Raw genomic sequence first — 16,684 nt, 5'->3', positions numbered from 1 at the left:
GTGCAATGTTTCTTTGTTTTGCAAACGGTGCCTAAGGAAGTTCTTGAAACTTGCTTCTCCCTGCCTTCTGGAGAAATTCTTTTGGGCTATACTACTTTGTTAAAGATCTATCCAGATGTTGTTCTAAATAATGCCTAAATTCAGAATTTATAAAAGGTCAATCAGTCTGTAGAACTTATAATGACATTACAATCTGGCTTGCCTACTTCATGTAAAGTTATTATAGATTTAAAAGTTTGTTTTTTCCTTTGCATTCTGATAATTGTAAAGGGTTTGCTTCTAGTGAGCTGGTAATCACTGGAAATATTTGCCTCTAGGTATGGCTAATATAGCTTTACATTACATAAGAAAAATTTTTATTGTCTCTATTTCTATACAAGAAGCTATGAGTTTGAATCTTTCAGTGTATATTGTTTCAGTGTATATTGTTTCAGTGTATATTGCGAGCTTTTGTTCCCCTGGTAAGAACACGCTCAGGGCAACCGGGATCTTCTGCGGCACAAGCTTTATTGCTTACCCCATCAGGAGCCAGTGGCGAAGAGAGCCAGAGAGGGAGCCAGAGAGAGAGAGATGGCCAGAGAGAGAGAGAGATTGATAGAGAGATCCTCTGAATGGCGAAAACCCGTCCCTTTTATGGAGGACTGTCCTCCGCCTCGGACGTGTCGCTCCCTGATTGGCTGCAGCCCATCGGCCGGAGTTGTCGTCACAGGGAAGGCAGAGCACATGGGGTGGGAAACTACCCCAGCGCATGTGCAGATGGTTTGTTTACACAGGTGCCAGTGCCATCAGCGCCATCTTGTAATGGCCAATGTGAGGGCAGCTCCTTACATCTCTTCCTTTTCTTTTATTTAAGAGCAATGGGCCACCCATTCTAATAAGAGTGGAGATAGAGGTCAAATCCCCAGTGTGAAAAATAGGGGCTTTACACAAAACCTCCTCCCAGGCTCATCACCTGAAGGGGTCTTGGTCCGCTCCCGTGTCGTTTTTCCTGGGGGAAGGACACTTGGACACTCAACCTTCTTGAAAGATGACATGTCTCCCTAGAATAGGCTCATATATGCCACAGAGCCCTTCTACTGCAGTGCTTAGCCATGCAACTCTCTCGGGCTGCTGAAGCACACTCACTCTATCCCGTGCAATGAGACTAGCCTCGTGGGGTGCAAGAGCTGAGTGGCCAGCGACCTATTGCTTAAGCATAGATAACCATATATCAGGGGAAACACTATGTTCTAGTGCTGCAAGCGCCTGGGAAATAACCACCATGTCTCTCCTAGTTTGGGCCTTAAGCTTACAGACCAATCAGAGAAGCAACACTAATCCACAGCAAAGAACAGCTCCAAATAATTCCACCCCCACCCATTCTTTAAAGAAGGAAAATGTTGAAAAGATAGTCCTTAGGTCAGGGACAGGTCCAAGTGCGTGGGGCAAGTCTCAATTTTCAAAGGGTCTGTTCAAATTTAGCCGTCCAATTCTGTATCTCCCAACGCTGCTCTCCCTTTGTTGTTGTCGCACTGGACATCACCAAAACGAGGGACATCAGTATTCCCTTGGTCAGTCTGGATTTTTCGGGTGAGTCTTTCTGGTATCCAAAATGGGTTGTCTTCATTCTGTGGAAAAACACAAACAGCTCCCCTGGATCTTATCAAAATAGGATCCGGTCTTTTCCATTTGTTACTTAAAACATCTTTCCATTTAACCATTTCTTTGGGCCTATCTGGCTCTGAACAATGACATTCAGCCGCTGTATCTTTGTTAATTGTCCAGTGGCTTCACCTGTTCGGGAGAGCGCCTTCCAGGCCTTAATAGCCGTGGAGGAAATTTGGGCATAAGCTCCCCAGTGATAATTTGTTTGATCAGCGGTATAAGCTTCCTGACCCGTTAACAGGTCAAAGGTCCAATCTCTCTGCTCTGGAGTCAAAGCGGCAGCATTTGCTCGGGCCTGCGTTTGTGCAGCCTCTTGCCATAGAGCTCTCCATTCCATATATTTGCCCATATTGGGGAGAGCGGCTTTTGCAATCATTTGCCAGTCAGCAGGAGTTAATGCCTCGCCAGCAAGCCTGTATAACTGCACCAAGGTAAAATTAGCATTGGCTCCATATTTACGGACCGATTCGGCAAGCTCTTTAATCTGTGTATAATCTACCGGAGCGTGAACACGCCCACCCTCGGCTCCTTCAAAGACCGGAAATGCCTGTTGTATCTTCCTTTGTGCCTCTCTTGAAATGAACGAGTCCACACACTGCCTCTCTGCACAGGGCTGACGCACTACGCAGGGCGGGGGCTCGCATAGGGCGGAGGTGCACTATGACCTTGAGGCCAAGCAGCAAGCTGGCCTTTGCCAGCTGCTTTTGGCTTTTTTCTTGACCTATAAGCTCGCATTTCTCTCTCATAACGAGCTGCTCCCTCCTCTAAGTCTGTCTTCTCAGAAGGGCTAATTTTTTCATCTGATTTACAGCTACTAAGAACTGGCTCTTTAAACTCATCTCTTTTCTCCTCTTTCCTTCTAATCTCTCCCCAGGTATTTTTCCCTGACATTAACTTTTCTTTTTTCCTTTGTTTTTTCTCCTCTTTCTTTCTAATCTCTCCCCAGGTATTCTTCCCTGACATTAACTTTTCCTCGGGTTCAAGACCCGTGGAAAGGCCTGTGTACTTATTTGGTGCACCATGTTTCCTCTTTGCTCCTGCTCTCTCTCCCTGCTTTACTTCTGATAGACTGTCTTGAATTTTGTCCAGAATTCTCCATCCTGCCTTAACCACTTGTTGACATGTGAAAAGAAATAAAAGGGCTTTTAACACTAGAGAAAGTTCAAGACCAGACATACCTTGTAAAGCTGTAACGTGCGTCCCGTCCCCACAGTTCTGGTTCCGCTCCATTCCCCAGCTGAAGAGTTCTGAACCCATGCCGGATCCTTCTCAACAGTCTGTTTTGCGGGAACACTTCATTACCACAGTTCCCCAGCTGAAGAGTTCTGAATCCACACTGGATCCTTCTCAACAGTCTGTTTTCCGGGAACACTTCATTAACCGCTCCTTCCCCGTGATGTAGTAGCTCGCGGGTTTCGGCGCCATTTATTGCGCGCGCTTTTGTGTTCCCCCTGGTAAGATCACACTCAGGGCAACCGGGATCTTCTGCGGCACAAGCTTTATTGCTTACCCCATCAGGAGCCAGTGGCGAAGAGAGCCAGAGAGGGAGCCAGAGAGAGAGAGATGGCCAGAGAGAGAGAGAGATTGATAGAGAGATCCTCTGAATGGCGAAAACCCGTCCCTTTTATGGAGGACTGTCCTCTGCCTCGGACGTGTCGCTCCCTGATTGGCTGCAGCCCATCGGCCGGAGTTGTCGTCATGGGGAAGGCAGAGCACATGGGGTGGGAAACTACCCCAGCGCATGTGCAGATGGTTTGTTTACACAGGTGCCAGTGCCATCAGCGCCATCTTGTAATGGCCAATGTGAGGGCGGCTCCTTACAAGTGTATATTGTTTCCTAAGTGGAAAGTATTTTATTAGCTAATGCCTCTAAAGAGAAGTTTACTTCAAATCTTTGCTCTCACACAATGAGTTTTAAAGTTCTGGGGAACAGCTGTTGCTCCAGAAAAGATTCAGAGGCAATATCTTTTTAATATTTAGGTTTTTAGTTATACTAGAAAATTGTGGTACAGAAACTCTAAGAATGAAAAATTGATTTGCTTCAAAATTGTATTTTCAAAAGCTTCCAAGAGGTTAATTGGCTAAGACCTCACCTTTTTTGTTTTTTGGGGTTTTTGTTTGTTTGTTTGTTTGTTTTTTGGAGACAGGGTTTCTTTGTATAGTCCTGGCTGTCCTGGAACTCACTTGGTAGACCAGGCTGGCCTCAAACTCAGAAATCCACCTGCCTCTGCCTCCCAAGTGCTGGGATTAAAGACGTGCACCACCACCGCACAGCAACACCTCACCTTAAGGTCTTAAAGTGACTTAAACCTTTGTTGGATGTTATCTTGAAAGACACAAATTAACTAGTAAAAAACAAAAGGCTTTGCAGAAAATAAAGGAAGCTTTTATAATTGTTATCAATTATAATCAATGGTAATTAAATATTAGCTGATTATTTTAGTTATGGTTATTAAATGTGCCCACAGCAATTCTTTAGCAAGATAAAACATTAATGTAAAATCATCTTTCTTCACCTCAAAGTAAAGTTTTAACATCCTATTAAGGCTGATGTGGTGCTAATAAAGAATTGTAAGATAAATTCATATATTTTAGAAAAACTATAACAAAAAATTGTATCTTAAAAACCGGGCAAAGTGTCTGTTCCTTGTTCCAAATTGCAATTAAATTGGTTATTGCAGAAAATTGATATTTGGCCTATTGCATACCATCATTTTAAATAAAATTGATAATCACTATCCTAAAGATAAGTTAAAAATTATTTTTATGCATGCTTTTGTACCTTCTATAAATTCATGCATGCATACATCCCATTTACTGTGTTTAAAAACAGTCCTTCTATGGGAGAAAAGTATATGTGAATTGGATCATATGCTCATTCTTTTGAGTTTCCTCCTGCTTCAGTAAAGATAATTAAATTGTGTGCTGTAGATGGTGTTTTAAAATGTTGAACAATCAAGCTTTAATTTGTATATTTATCAATATACATCTCAGAGCTTACAATTGCTTAAAATTGTTCATCCCTCAGATACTATAAATTCTCAAATTTGCAATGGTTTATACATATACAACTCATAAGAAAAAAATGCTGTTCTTTTTAGAAGACTGTTTTTGGACATTTAAGAATTTGTCCTAGGTTGCCTGGACAAGACCATGCTAGATTTATATCTCAGGCAGATTACAGGCTTTACACAAAAATAATTGGCCATATAATCTCGTTCTTTATATAATCAAAACAGTTATGGCTTAAGATAATATTTTAGTATATTTAGAGAATGTGCATGTCAAGTTGTAAAAAAAAAAAAATGTTCTTAGTGCCCCCAGATTCTACCTGTTTCCACATAATGGTGTTAATTCTTGAGAAGTTATACTTAATCAGTTGCTGCAAATGGATACTCTTATTTCTGATTAATAAATAAATTATGCACATGTGACTATTAATACCTTTTCAAGTGGTTTCTTTTTGCTTCTCTACATATGGGAGAGGCCTCTAGAAATGTAATTGATCATTGTTTACAAGCCTTTAATGCTATGGGATTGCCTAAACTCATTACGACAGATAATGGGCCATCCTATACTGGCAACAAGTTTACTTCATTTTGTAAGGAATTTGGTATCAAACATAAAACTGGAATTCTTATAACCCCATGGGACAAGGAATTGGTGAACATGCTCATCACACTCTGAAAAGTTGGCTTTTAAAAACAAAACAGGGGCAGTTATACCCCGAAAGTCACCAAAAGCACATCTTGCTTTTGTTTTGTTCGTTTTAAATTTTTTGCAAACTGATATTAAAGGTCAGTGTGCAGCAGATCGCCACTGACATCCAGTTACTTCCAGTTCTTATGCCATGGTCAAATGGCAGGACCCATTAACTAATACGTGGAATGGTCCAGACCACATTTTAAACTGGGGAAGAGGTTCTGTCCGTGTGGTTTTTTTTTTTTTCCACAAAAAGAAGATGGATTGAGATGGCTGCCTGAAAGAAAGGTTTGTAAAGTGGACACAGATCCTGATTCTTCTAGTAAGATTCTAACCTTGTTGATGGCTAAAAATCCTTTTTAGCAGAAAAAGTTAATTTGGAGCACAGCCTCTACTCTCAGAGAATTTTCAGCCTTTCTGCTAATTCTCAAAGTCATCTCCCCCACACTGGGAGGTCAGAGTCTGAGTTTGAGCGTTGCTAATTTGCAACTGAATAAAGTACCTGGACATCCCCAAAGAAGCTTTTATCCTGTTGTTTTTCAACTATCTTGACTTTGTTTTTCAAGTGGGTCAGTCTCTCCTTACAGCCTGATTTCAGCAAGCACGCAGCCTTGCCTCTAGCAAGTGCAGGTGGCAGAAATTTATCAATATGAAGAAGCATATTCAGTATATATTGTGCCTTTGGTCTGATTTGGGAACAAGGTGTGCGATGAGGGCTGGTCAGCCAATGACGGGCAACCATATTTCAGAACTATATTAATCTAAGACAGAGGTATATGCCAAGAGGCCGTGGTTTGTTAATAATACACACAGAGCCATGTTTGTGTAAAATAAACACAAACAAGATGCATGTATGCTCCTTGACAGATAAGAATGGTTCGGGAAAATCTGAGTCCCCAAGTCAGGCGCAGACGCCAGCCACCATAACTCCCAGGCAGGACTATGGAGCATAAATAAATTTTATATCTCAGTCCAGCTATTTTTATTATACAATCGGGGGGGAATTGTAGCCTCCCCCAGTCTGAAGCAGGCTGGTGAAGACCTTGTTGCCACTGAGGTGGGGCCACCTGCAGTGCAGCTTTCTGACTTGGCTGGTTTCTTTTGATGTGTGTCAACTGTCTTGCTCTTCTCTGAGATCCTGCTGCCTGCTGAGATACCTTTGAGACAATCCATGTTGCACAGCGTCTTGGGGCTGGCTACAAGCACCAAGAATGGATTGGCGGGGGATGGGCCTTCCCCATTTTAAGCAGTCTCCCAGTAAACTCGCGGCCTTGATCAGAGAAAATTTGTCTTGGCTTCATTATTTTTCTCGACGTCTGATCTCTCTTTCAGCCCCGGCCAGCCTTCCAGGAGTACCCGGTTCATGTAGGCCACAGGTGGTTACAACTACAACCCACCATTGGCATCTTGCAAGGTTGGTAAAAAGGTTTCAGGAGGTCCAGCCCATGAGATTAAAACAGGTTGGCTATTGCCCACCAGAAAGGGCTGGGCAGGCTGGGGGTGGGAGGGAGAGAGTTGCGGGCTCAAGACCATAAACTCCTGGTTCATTTAAAAAATATTTCCAACAACACACAATGAACAGACTCTGACACACTCAGTCCTAAAAGGGATGACTTCATCACACCCCTCTCCTCAAGGCCCAGAGATTTATAAATATGAGGAGACAGAAACATTTTAAGAGCCAGAGGTGATGGGTGACTCCAAGGAGGCTGTCTTACAGACACATCAGGACTACTGCTCACATGAACTCACAGAGACTCTGGCAGCACACATAACACCTGCACAGGCTCGAGGAGACAGGGAGCCAGCACTGAGCAGGGAAAGTGGACACATGGTCTAACCTCTAAGCAAGCAGCTATTTGTAACTGATAACTGCTATCCAAGGAAGAAACAGTTTTCTGCACTGTAGTGTCAATGGTGCCTTGTTATCACTTTATTGTGCACTGTGTGAAGATTCAAATGCTGATTTCTTGGCCACTATATCTGCTTACCATCCTTATTCAGACACTATCCAGGTGCAAACTTGTGTAAACAACAGCTCTCCCATTGTTCCCTGAAGTGTCACTAAAGGGACCTTAACAACCAAAGACTGAGCAGGGGAGAGAACAGGCTGGACTTCTCCCAGCCAGGGGAGGGAGCTGGAGAAGAGGAGGTATGGCTTAGCCACCTGCAGAGAGTCTAGGAGACACCATAAGAAAACACCTGGAGCAGAGAAAGCCTGGAATGTTATCTCCACAATTTTGGCTGGGAGCTTGGTAGATTAGGTTAGAGGAAGTAGAGTAATATTATTTAGTAATTCTGCCCTTTAAGCATGTTAAATACATAGTTCAGTCTCAGTTATTTGGGAGCTATCATGATTAAGAAGGAAAGAGTAACATAGGTATTGAAAAGCCACGCACTGAGCCTCATACACAAGAGAGCTTGTTTCTCCACAAAATAAAAGTCATGAAATTAGGTAAAAAAAAAAAGGGGGGGGGGAGCTGGCATTTCTTTCATCGAGTTTTCTTCTGGATTTTTTACATCTTTCTTCTTGTTTGTTTTTTATGTGATTGTGATTGTGATTGTTTTCCTATTTATTGGAGTTACTTTTCCTAGGGATTTTTAAGTTTGCTTTTGTTTTTTCAGAGAGAGAGAGAGAGAGAAAGAGAGAGAGAGAGAGAGACTGGGACATGGAGAGGACCTGGGAGAAGTTGGGGAAAATGAAATATAATATATTTGTTTGGATGAAAAATCTAATAAAAATATACAAAGTAGATTTTTGATTCTTGGAACCCAAAAAACATATGCTTGCAGACTTGGGATGAACTAGAAGTATCTCAAGAAAGTTCTTTTTTGTTTTGGTTTGGTTTGTTTGGTTTTTTTTCGAGACAGGGTTTCTCTGTATAGCCCTGACTGTCCTGGAACTCACTTTGTAGACCATGCTGGCCTCGAACTCAGAAATCCACCTACCTCTGCCTCCCAAGTGCTGGGATTAAAGGATTACACCACCATGCACAGCTTCAAGACACTTCTTATGACAATGGAACGAGCTCAGTGTGGTGGCACCATCTGCTGATGCCAACAGGAAAGAGTTGAGAAACACATCCATCAGATGGTGACCAGCAGCCAAGGGAACAAGCAATACCCAGTGCTAAGGCCTGCTAAATGCAATGTGGCTTGGATGAGGGTCAAGTTATTTTAATTCATTGTATATTATTGCTGAAAAATGTTCTTTAAGTGGTAACGTTGCTTGCCTTTTTAAACTGGAAAGAATGAATATACATTATACATACAAGTCAAAGGGTTAACTAATTTGTATCCACTGAATAGCAAATTGTATGCTAATTATAGTTTGACAAGTCTAGAGTTTAGAACAATAACTGTTTTCTTTCATTTTTTTAAATAAATTTAATGTTTTAAACATATATTTGGAGAGAGAAAAAGGGAGAAACAGATGAAAAGGCAAGTTAGTGTGTGTGTGTGTGTGTTTCTAGGTGAAAGAGAGACCACTTCCTAGCTTTTTCTGTCCTAAGTTTTCCTTGATTTTGGGCTTAAGCATGGCAATGATTATGGCTCTCCCTGCCAAGGTGCACAGGTAGTGCATGAGAACATGTTCCAGAACAGGGAGAGCCGGTGCATGCTGGCACATGACCTTCACACAGAGACCAGATCCCAGGAGCCCAGAGCTCTCCTCCCTCCTCACAGTCTCAAACCTAGGACTCAACAGCAAACAATGCCCTCTTTCTACATCTCTTTCTACGTACAAAGTCAAAGAGGGCAGAAAACAATTGCAAATGAAATCTTCCCAAGGCACCAGCTGACTAGGAACACACAGCTTGGAGGACTCAGTGTAGAGGTAAGAGGACAGACTAATATGCTGGAGAAGGGCAGAACCTGCACTTATACCAACTCCACCCTGACTCCCACCAGGAATCTTTTCAGGACTACACAGGCCTTCCCTTCACACAAAGACAGAAAATGAACAGCACAGACAGGACTCTCAGTGGTACCTCTGTTCCCAACACGCTCTTCACCCACTGAGTAGCTGCCACAATACTCTCTGTCTTGGAGACATCCAGGATCACTGTCTCCAGCCTGTCAGATGTCTTGTTCCTCAGCTCCTTGGCTCCCTTCTCCATCAGACATGCAGCCAGCACCCTCATGCCTCTCCTGTCCAGCTGTCTGGCCAGCAGGTTCCCAAATCCTGAGTCACAGCCTGTGATGAAGACATACTTATCTTGGAGATGGCTCACCACCTGCCTCTCCCTGAAGAAGCACAGGAGTGTCCACAGGCCCACCAGTGACACCAGGTAGAGCCACATGGTTTATAGAAGTCAAGCAGAGAAAGAGATACTCTGTGTCAAATGAGCCTGGCCTCTACTCACACAGGAAGGTGTAGACATCCAGGACGCCACCCTGCTCACATACAGTCCTCTGCATTTTTTATAATTATTTCTACCCAATGACTCTCAACTTTAATAGGCTTTTGGCAGAAGTCATCAATGTTCTTTCACTTTACCTATATCCCTGCCAAGAAAAACACCTCTGATATTAAACAACACCGATATATTCTCTTATAATCTTTGCTTCCTGGACTCATGTGGGAATACAAGTTTCGTTCATTACACAGGGCCCATGGTTCAGGACCAACGCACCTTGTGCCTCTGCATACTGCACTCTGGAACCACAAAGCAGGACCTTTTGAACAGAATCAGAATCTATTGGTAACCTGTACTTGCACTTAGGACAACTTACAGGAGAGGACAGGGAGAGCTGGTGCCCTCCTAATACAGCAAGTCATGGAAGATAGAAGGGCCAGCCCAAAACATGATAAGTTGACCTCAAAGGAATACAAGGTGATAGGACTGGGATCCCAGACAAATCAGGACTCCCAGACCTGAATTGGGGAAGGAAATGACTTTAGACTCTCAAGTGGCCCTTCTCCTATCTACCTGCTTTAGGGCAGATATGAGCATAGATTTTTTTTAAGTTGTGAACTCCATGTGTGCCTCTGAATTACCTGAGCCAGGAATTCTTGATTATTTTCTACAGAACCTCTAGAGTAGTGTGTGGAACTTTGAATATGGCTCCTGGCTTTGAGAAATACCTGAATGACTCTCAGATTTCAGCTCAAAATAAAACGGGTGCCTTCCTTCAGGAATGCTGTCACAGTTCCCTTATCTGACACTTCCACCACTTTCTTTCCCAACCAGTAAGTAATTAGTCTGTCATTGTTCTCTCAAGAACTGTAAACCCCCACCCCCTCAGCTTGAAATCTGGCTGATGAAGTGTGACTGTTAGCATGAGGAGAGCATCAGGGGAGGAGCCGGCCACCCTATCTGTCTGCCACTCCCACTGCTGCTACCTGCCCCCTAGCTGTTCTGGAGCCCACACGTGGTCACTTTAAACTGGACTCCAAGGATGATTTGGCGGGAATAGGCCCCTTCCCCTTCTTCATAACCCAGTGTCTCAGAATAGTAAAATTGAACCTTGATCAGACTGATGTCTTGGTTTCATTCTTTCTTGCGCCACCTAGTTCCCTCTTCTCTTCCAGGTTCCAAGTTGCCTCCCAAACTAGAACCCAGACATGTGGGCTGCTGGCCGGCCTCATAGAAAAAAAATGCTATCCTTTTAAGAAGGCGGTTTTTAGATATTTAATAAATTGTTCTCGATTGCCTGCACATCTTAAAACATTGCCATGCTAGATTTATATCTCAGGCAGTCTATAGGTCATACAGATATGATAGATTGTATATATAACCTCGTTTTTTGTATATTCAGTACAGTTATGGTTTAAGATAATATTTTAGTATTCTTGAACATTGTGCATGTATAATTCCTCTTAGTGTCCTCAGTTACTACTTGTTTCCACATAATAGTGTTAATTCTTGAGGACTTTTACTTAATAAATTGCTCCAAATAAATACTTATTTCTAGTTAATAAATAAATAAATTATGCACATGTGACTATTAATAACCTTTCAGGCTTTCTAGTTACAACCGCTCCTTCAGAGAAACAATTGAAAGTGCAATTTGTCACTGCCCTTGTTACATGAATACAGTCAAGTATTTGAGATGTTTTGTCAACAAGTTATTAATTCTAAGGACAAGATATTGTGAAACCTTAAAGCTTTAACTTCTTAAAAGACAAAGAAGGGGGAAATTATATCCACGTACAAATTATTTAGTGCATTCCCGTGCACACTATTTAAATCATACATTTATTTTCGAATTTTGAAATTTAGATCTCAAAGAATTTAATAAATGCTTTATAGTATCTTAAAAGGATCTACTTATTGGCTAATGGTTTGATCCTAAACAGCTACCTTATTAGGGAAGGGGAAAACATAGGTTCTCTCCACAGAATTCTGCAGGAGCATGATGGTTAATTTGTGTGATGAGCTGGCAGGTGAGTTGACTCAGTGCCCTGATTGAAGTGACTAGGAAACTAAATTGGGTACATGTTTTAGACCCATCCTTGCTTGACATTTTCCAGTTTGGACTAGCTTCAAGCCTTTTAACTTTATGGCAAAAGAACATCAGAGACTGTATATTCTGACTTAGTACGATTAGTCATTTAATAGAGTCATAATGATTTTTCTCTTTTCTTCATTGTGACCAGTTATTCTAACTCAATCTTAAACTGGTCTAATATTTAGTCCAATATTAGAGATTTCTTTGTAGATAGCTAAAATTCTTAATTACATAGCAAGTTAATTTAGAGCACAGCCTCCACTTCGAGATTCTCTGGCCATTTAAGACAAAACAGGGGCAGTTATATCCCCCAAAGTGACCAAAGGTATATCTTGCCTTTGCTTTATTTGTTCTAATTTTTTTGCAAACTGATATTAAAGGTCAGTCTGCAGTGGATCGCCACTGGCATCCAGTTACTTCTAATTCTTATGCCATGGTAAAATAGAGGGACCCACTAACTAATGATTGGAAGAGTCCAGATCCAGTTCTAATCTGGGGTAGGGGTTCGGTCTGTGTTTTTTCACAAAGAAGAAAATAGAGCGCAATGTCCCACTAGGAGGCCTGAGACTGAGCTTGAGCCTTGCTAATTTGCAACTGAATAAAGTACCTGGACTTCCCCAAAAGAAGCTTTGTAATGTTACTTTTCACTGTCTAAGATTTTTGTTTTATAAGCAGGTCAATCAACACCCTTCATCCTGACTGCAGCGGGCATGCATCCCTGCCTCCAAGAGCCTGCAGGTGGCAGCTACTAATTTTCATTCTAAAGGCATTCCAGCACATATTGTGGCTTTCGATCTGGTTTGAGATTAAGGTTTGCTATTAGGGCTAGAAAGGCAAAAAATTCAGATATAAAAAGAATGTTGTTTTTATTCTCATAGGACAGGCTTAGTACCTTAGCTGGTCTCAGGTTTTCCACCCTTGCTGCTATTGAAAGGTCCCCTTGGTTCCTCGGGCTGTGGAGAGATTAGGGATGAGGAGGGTGACCTCCACCTCCTAACATAGCCTAAGAGCCACAAATTGTGATGTTACTAGTGACATAATTCTTATAGAGGCCTTACTCAATCTGAGGTTGACAATTCTCCCTTGGGAGCTGCACAGTACTCAGAAGTGTGCATGCTAGTTCGTGATAATACGAATACTCTATGGGTATCAGTGTGGATCCAAGGCAAAGCACTTCAGAGAAAGGTAGGTCTAACTTGACCATTTCTGAGTTCCCTGAGAGACACATCCGGTTTGGATGGAAGTTGGTATCTAGTTCCAGTTACAATCCAAAATATATTTCTAAGGCTCTGCCTCCCCTCCCCAAAAGATACCAAGAGCCATGATTGTGGATCATGACACCATCCACGGGAGGAATCGGGTCAATGCTCCCCCAGCCATGTTTAATGCCCACTCATCTAAGGATGAGAAAACCATTTGATCACCTCAGTTAAGTATGGCCTTATTAAGCTTAATTCATAGTGGGGAGAGAGGTTGGATACCATACTGTGTAAAGGGCAAACCCTTCACAGCCTCCCACCCTAACAAGCCAAATGGCTTTGTCCTATGAAGCAGGACATCACCCCCTCCTCTTTGTTCCCTGCCTGTCATCCATGGCTATTGAGGACGATCCATGTACTCTCCTTCAGTGTTATCTTACTATAGTGCCTTTAAAATTCATATCTTGATACAGTTAGTCTTCGCCAGTGTTCCAACACCCTAGGAAGACCTTGTAAGCTGACTACTTGGAAATCAGTAAGAATTCAACAAGGAAGTTACCTATGCAGTAACCAATTAACATTATAAAAGATGGAGCCAACAGCTCTGGGCTAGTTTGCAAGATGTTTGCTAGGACAGAAAGCACAATCTTATCCAAATAGGGTTTACCATGAAAAAAGTTAGGAAATCCCACTGAGACAGGTTTCTTAACTAGGCCCTAAGAATTCAGGCAGAATTATAAAGCATAAATAAATTTTATGCCTCAGCCCAGTCTTTTCTTTTTTATATTAACAACAGGGAGGAGATATAACCCCCAACACCCTCAGCTTGAAATCTGGCTGATCAGTTTTGACTATTAGCATGAGGAGAGCATCAGGGGTGGAGCCGGCCACCCTATCTGTCTGCCACTCCCACTGCTGCTACCTGCCCCCTAGCTGTTCCGGAGCCCGTACATGGTCACCTGAAACTGGACTCCAAGGATGATTTGGTGGCTATGGGCCCCTTCCCCTTCTTCATAACCCAGTGTCTCAGAATAGTAAAATTGAACCTTGATCAGACTGATATCTTGGTCCCATTCTTTCTTGTGCCACCTAGTTCCCTCTTCTCTTCCAGGTTCCAAGTTGCCTCCCAGTCTAGAACCCAGAAATGTGGGCTGCTGGCCAGCCTCAATAAAGACCCATGGTTCTATCAGGAAGAGGTGCAATAAGGGATTTATAACAGTTTTGCCTTAAGGTATGGGCCTTGTTATCTGTGAATATGGAGCTGGGCCACTCTCTCTCCAAGCAGGCAGCTGCCCCTGGATCTGCTCTGCATTTACCCTGCTGTTCCTTCTCTCCTGTGCCTGATTCTCTTTAACTTATGGCTGATATTCCTTGTCATCCTGCCTCCACTTCTGTCTCTGCTCCCGCTTGTGCAGAAACTAATAGGACATTCTTCATGTGGCTATTACACACAACATGTCCCCAGAATCCTAGCTTTAAACTGCATCTTGTAAAATGTAGTACTAGGCTTTCTTGACCAAAGTTTGTGCAGATATTGGTGCTGTTGGATCTTTTCTCACTTCAACAGTGAGTACAGTAGAGCTTTCCTTCTATGGACATTTTCCAATCTTCTCTCCCACAGTTCTCTCCTTATCAACCCTGATAGTGATGGACACTCTTGTTGGATCAAGCTCTTCTGGAAAATAGGAGGATCTAGATAGGATCCTGGAATTTTTGGGTAAAGTCAGAGAGAATAGGAAAGTGGATGTGGCTCTGTTGTAGGAGCCACAGGGCTGAAGAGAAGTTTCAGGATACCTCGTTGATTCATGGAGGTTTTCAGAATCCATCCATCAGTCCTGAGATTCTCACAGAAGCCAAAGGACAGTGCCCAGCTGTTCCTCTACTCTGTCCTGAGGAGGGTGGGCTGATCCCATTCCTGGCCAGACCATGTGAATATTTAACAAGGCAGCTCTTCTGATCTCTGGGCTGTTCTGATCTCCTGAGGCAGATAGAAACAGAACCATCTACTGGGGTCAGGAGTCCAGTTCAGCCAGGTTGGGAAGCACTTTCACCCAAAAGGCAGTGTACCCCTCCCAACCAACACTTTCTCCTTCATGCATAAAGAAGAACAGAGGAGCTGTACTGGCTGGTTTTGTGTGTCAACTTGACACAGCTGGAGTTATCACAGAGAAAGGAGCTTCAGTTTAGGAAATGCCTCCATGAGATCCAACTGTAAGGCATTTTCTCAATTAGTGATCAAGGGGGAAAGGCCCCTTGTGGGTGGGATCATCCCTGGGCTGGTAGTCTTGGGTTCTATAAGAGAGTAGGCTGAGCAAGCCAGAGGAGGCAAGCCAGTAAAGAACATCCCTCCATGGCCTCTGCATCAGCTCCTGCTCCCTGACCTGTTTGAGTTCCAGTCCTGACTTCCTTTGGTGATGAACAGCAGCATGGAAGTGTAAGCCGAATAAACCCTTTCCTCCCCAACTTGCTTCTTGGTCATGATGTTTGTGCAGGAATAGAAACCCTGACTAAAACAAATTGGTACTGGGAGTGGGGTATTCCTGTGACAACCTGACCATGTTTTGGGGAGGACTGCGGAAGGACTTTGGAACTTTGGGCTTGAAGATCCATTCGTTGTTAAGAGCTCTGTCAGATGTTGTGTAGGAGCTTGGAAGATAATGTTGAGAACAGTGCAGAGATGGAGGTCTGGTTTGTGAAATTTCAGAGGGAAAATTAAAGACTCTTTTCAGGGCCGTTGCTGTTTTGATTGTGAAGATTTTGTAGTTCTGGTTAGCTGGGGCTGAAGAATCAGCTGTGATTAACAAGATACCAGAACTACTAAAGCAAAAACTTTGCATTACTGGGACTATTGATGCTGGTTAGCTGGAGCTACGAAATTAGCGGTGATTAAGAAGAGACCAGCATCGTTGAGGTGACATCTTCTGGGAAGTGTTTTCTGAAAGCACAAAGAGGCTGTGTTCCAGAGATAGGCAAGGTTGTACTCCTTCTGCAGCAGGACTTGGTAATGTGTAAGGGTCACCCAGGTGGTACTGGTTTTGAAGGCATGAAGGGGTCATGCAGAGCAGCTGAGCTAAGCACTGTGAGAGGCCATGGAAGGCCATTGGTGAAGGTGCAGCCTCAGTTGTAATTGAAGGCCCAGGACTGAAGGGGTCATGCAGTGTTTTGGAGATGCCAGTACCACAAGATGACCACCAAGAGCAGCAGCAGCAGTGGAGTACAGGCATCTGGAGCCCAGAGGACGACGTATGTGCTACAAAGGGCATGGCTGGAGAAGTGACCCAAGCCCTTGGAGGAGCCCAGAAGATCGTGAGTTGGATCCCAGACCTTGGATGGTTGGAGATTGATTTTTGCTTTGATTGTGACTGTGCCCTGATATTTTCCCTCTTGAAGGAAGAAACTGTTTTAGTGGAGCCCACAGTTAAGAGACTTTTAACTGTAAAAAGACTTTGGATTTTAAAAGAGATTGAAAATTTAAGAATATATAAAGACTGTGGGACTTTTAAAGTTATTTAGATCTTGGGGATGAATAAGAATGTAAGGGTTGAGGCTTACTAGTGATGTGTTTGTGTGTCAAGTTGACAAGGGGTCAATTGTACTGGCTGGTTTTGTGTGTCAACTTGACACAGCTGGAGTTATCACAGAGAAAGGAGCTTCAGTTGAGGAAATGCCTCCATGAGATCCAACTG

The 16,684-nt window shown here is 43.0% G+C and overlaps 1 pseudogene; it reads right to left on the bottom strand.

Moving 5' to 3' along the window:
• Positions 1–16,643, bottom strand: part of LOC110303347 (retinol dehydrogenase 16-like) — a 40,040-nt pseudogene extending 23,397 nt beyond the window's left edge.
• Between the last annotated feature and the right edge of the window lie 41 nt (positions 16,644–16,684).

This window comes from Mus caroli, unplaced genomic scaffold, assembly GCF_978045245.1.
Source record: "Mus caroli unplaced genomic scaffold, Mus_caroli_1 scaffold_9, whole genome shotgun sequence".
In the NCBI taxonomy this organism is placed as follows: Eukaryota; Metazoa; Chordata; class Mammalia; order Rodentia; family Muridae; genus Mus; species Mus caroli.
The sequence above is the reverse complement of the archived record's forward strand: the minus strand, read 5'-3'. Positions and strand labels throughout refer to the sequence as shown.